Below are 4,084 nucleotides of genomic sequence, written 5' to 3'. Positions count from 1 at the left end.
CATTCAAGGTGGTCAAAGTGCAGACAACACCATCCACCTTTTCCTGGAGAAGTACACGGGACTGAGGTGAGAACAGCAAAAGGCTCTAGTTTAATGGTCTTAATTAAGGTTTCAGGGAACGACATTAAACAACCTCATATACCATCTTCCAAAAGAATTATTTTGTAAAACTGATGCCTAGGGTATGGTAAAAGATAATATGGTAAAAACCATATTTTTCTTTCTGGGACATTGAATTTCTAAATCTATTTATTCATGCTGCTTTGAAATACATTTCTTGATTAGGAATCATTGTCTGCCATAGGAGTGAGGAAGGACAACACTCAAAGTAATAAGAAGAGAAAAATATGGAAAAATTAACTCCTACTAAGTTTAACACATATACTAAAATTGAAATGATAAAATGATGAGCATGGTCCTTGCACAGAGATGATATGCAAACTTGTAAAGCATTCCATATTTTTGTTGCAAGAAGAATGAACAGGTCTACTTTAAGCTAAGACAATCCCCACAAGTACAAAAATTCTACATAAAGAGAGCACAAATCCACACCACAACAATCTCTCTCAATGTCAATGGACTAAATGTGCCAATTCAGAGGCACAGAATGGGAAGATGAATTAGAAAACTGAAACCAACATTCATTCTGCTGCATGCAAGAAACACGTCTGAACAATCAAAGCACCCATGGGCTAAAAGTAAAAGGCTGGGAAACAAGTTTTCAAGAAAATATCACCTCCACAAAGCTGGAGTGGCCATACTAGTATCAGACCACATGGACTTCAGGCTAAAGATTATCAGAGACAGTGAAGGTCATTTCTTAATGATCATGGGATATGTACATCAGAAAGAACTCACCCTCCTCAATGTATATGATCCTAATGACAGACCAGCAAAATACTTAAAAACAACTTCTAATTGACTTATAGAAAAACATTGATAGCAACACAATACTAGAAGGAGATTTCAACACTTCTTTGTCACTTCTCCATAGATCAAACAGACTGAAGCTCAGCAAGGAAATATTTTCTTTAAGGGGAGTAATGAACAACCATTGGCTTAGAGAAGAAATCAAAGAGGAAATAAAAGTTTCCAGAAACAAATGAGAATGAGGACACGAGCTACCATAACTTGTGGGACACAGCAAAAGCAGTGTTAAGAGGAAAGATTATAGATCTGCCAGAATTCATTAGGAAGAAAGAAAGGGCCTACATGAATAAATTACAGCTCAAGATTCTGGAAAATGACCAACAAAAGTAGTCCAAAATAGGCTGGAGGAAGGAAATAATAAAACTTGTACCAGACATCAATGAGCTAGAATCCCAAAATACAATCCAAAAGACCAATAAAAGCAAAAGCTGGTTCTTTGAGAAAATAAATAAGATCAATAAACCATGAGAAGCCTCTCAAAAAAACAAAGAGAAAGAATTCTAATAAATCGAATCAGAAATGCAAAGGGGGTTATCCTAATAGAAACTACAGAAATACATAGGATCATCAGAGATTATATTGAGATTCTTTGCAGCAGGAAATGAGAGAATTTTGAATAAATTGATAAATTATTGGATTCTAATTACCTCCCAAGGCTGAACCAAGAAGATTTGGAATACTTGAACCTATCACTAACAAGGAAATTGAAATGATGGTCAAAAGTATCCCTGCAAACAGAATCCATGGCCCAGATGGATTCAATAGTGAACTATTTCAAATCTTTAAAGAGGAACTGCTTCCAATATTTTTAAGATTTTCCAGGAATTGAAGAAACAGAAATACTCCCAAATAGTTTCTATGAGGCAAAGATCACCCTAATACTCATATCGATAGAGACACCACAAAAAAAGAAAATTACAGACCTATTTCCTTGATGAATACAGATACAAAGATTTTCAAGAAAATACTAGCAAAGAGAATCCAGAAACTCAACAAAAGATCACACACTATGACCAAATAGGTTTAGCTTGGGGATGCAAGGATGGCTTAACATTCTCTAATCAATCAACAGAATACACCATCTCAATAAAATAAAGAAAAAAGTCATATGATCATATCAATAGATGTAGATAAAGCATTTGATAAGATCCAGCACCCATTCATGATGAAAAACTCTCAACAAAATTGGAGTTGAAAGTACTTTCCTCAATCTAGTCAAAGCAAATTACCACAAACCCACAGCAAGCATTATTCTCAAGGGGGAAAAACCAAAGGCTTGGAGCAGAAATCAATGAGCTAGAATCCCAGAATACAATCAGGCACAAAACAAGTTACCCACTCTCACCACTCCTATTCAACATAGTACTTAAAGTACTTGCCATATGATTTCGGTAAAAAAAAAAAAGATATCAAGGGCATCCAGATAAAAAAGGAAGAACTCAAGCTTTTACTATTTGGAGATGACATGATACTATACTTATAAAATCCCAAAGAATGTACAAAAAAGCTCCTGGGAACAATAGATTTGTTTAGTAAAGTAGCATATTACAAAATCAATATCTGGTACTCCATGGCTTTCCCATATATTAATAATGAAAGAGAAAAAAGAGATAGAGAAAAACAATCCCATTCACAATAATACCTCAGAAAATAGAGTATAATAGAATCAACTAAAAAGGTTAAGAAATTACACCAAAAAAAAAAACCCTACAAAACACTACTTCACGAAATAAGAGAGTATATGAGGAAATGGAATCACATCCCATGCTCATGGATTGAGAGGTTTAACACTGTCAAAATGGCAATCCACCCCAAAGCTCTATAAAGATTTAATGCACTTTCTATAAGGATACCCATAACATTTTTCAAAGAAATAGATTAAACACTCTTAAACTCATACAAAACCATAAACTCCCATGAAGAGCTAAAGCAATCTTTGGTAAAAAGAAGAAGGGAACACCTTCCCCAGCTTCAAACCCTACTACAAAGTTTTAGTAATCAAAATACCATCATATTCAGATAAAGACAGGCCTCACATCAATGGAATATAGTCAAATATCCTGACGCTGGCCCTCAGATTATTATTACCTAATCTTTCTTAAAGGCTCAAGAAATATGAAGTTGAGCTAGGAAGTCTCTTCAGCAACTGGTGCTGGGAAAACTGGACAGCAACATGCAAAAAAAAATGAACTCAGACCTCTTTATAGTGCCAGGCACAAAGTCAGATCAAATGTATTAAAGACCTCACTATCATACCTGAATTCTTAAGATATATGGAGAAAAATGTGGGAAGATCCCTTCATGACATTAAAGCTAAGGGAAACTTCTAGAATGAAACACCACTGACCAAGGAAGAGGAAGTGAAGATAAACAAATGAGACTACATTAAACTAAGAAGTTTCTGCAACTCAGAAAAAATGGTGACCATGATCGAAATACAGCCCACATAATGTGGAAAAATTATTTATGCAATACCCATACAATTAACCTCAAAATTCTGACTCCTGTATCATTAAGAACACTAAATAGTTCCCGTGAATTTTATTCTTCTTCACATATATTTACTCTAAAATATTTTAGATACACTTTTAAACCACAGGTAAAAAGGAAAAATTATAAGTTTTTTTAAAAATAAAAAATAACTCCTATACATAGCCAGGTGCGACCCAAAAAACAAAAAAGCAAGCAAGCAAGCAAGCAAGAAAGAAAAAAATTAAAAATTAAAAAATAATGCCGTTTGCAATGCTAAGGATCAATCCCAGATCATCATTCTTTGCGTTTTTGGGTCACACGTGGCGATGCACAGTGGTTACTCCTGGCTCTGCACTCAGGAATTACTCCTCACAGTGCTTGGGCGGACCATACAGGACGCTGGGAATCTAACCTGGGTATGCCGTGTGCAAGGCAAATGCCCTACCTGCTGTACTATAGCTCCAGCTCCCCCCCTCCCTATGATTCATCATCTTGAGGGCCTCAGATTTTTACCTTCCATTTGGAAACTTCATCTTTACATTGACACAGTAAATTGAAACCACAGAACTATTGAACGGCATGTTATAATGGTAGCAGCCATGAGCAAACATTGATAACCCATAAGTGGGCATGAATGACTTCTGTCTCAGAGGCTTCACTTCTGAGGATACCAGTCACTACC

At 35.6% G+C, this 4,084-nt stretch overlaps 1 pseudogene; it reads left to right on the top strand.

Moving 5' to 3' along the window:
- The first annotated feature begins 370 nt into the window (after positions 1-370).
- LOC130025860 (uncharacterized) lies at positions 371-464 on the top strand (annotated as a pseudogene).
- The last annotated feature ends 3,620 nt before the right edge of the window (positions 465-4,084 follow it).

This window comes from Sorex fumeus, unplaced genomic scaffold (genome assembly GCF_029834395.1).
Source record: "Sorex fumeus unplaced genomic scaffold, SorFum_2.1 ptg000032l, whole genome shotgun sequence".
In the NCBI taxonomy this organism is placed as follows: Eukaryota; Metazoa; Chordata; class Mammalia; order Eulipotyphla; family Soricidae; genus Sorex; species Sorex fumeus.
This window is presented reverse-complemented; position numbering and strand designations above follow the sequence as displayed.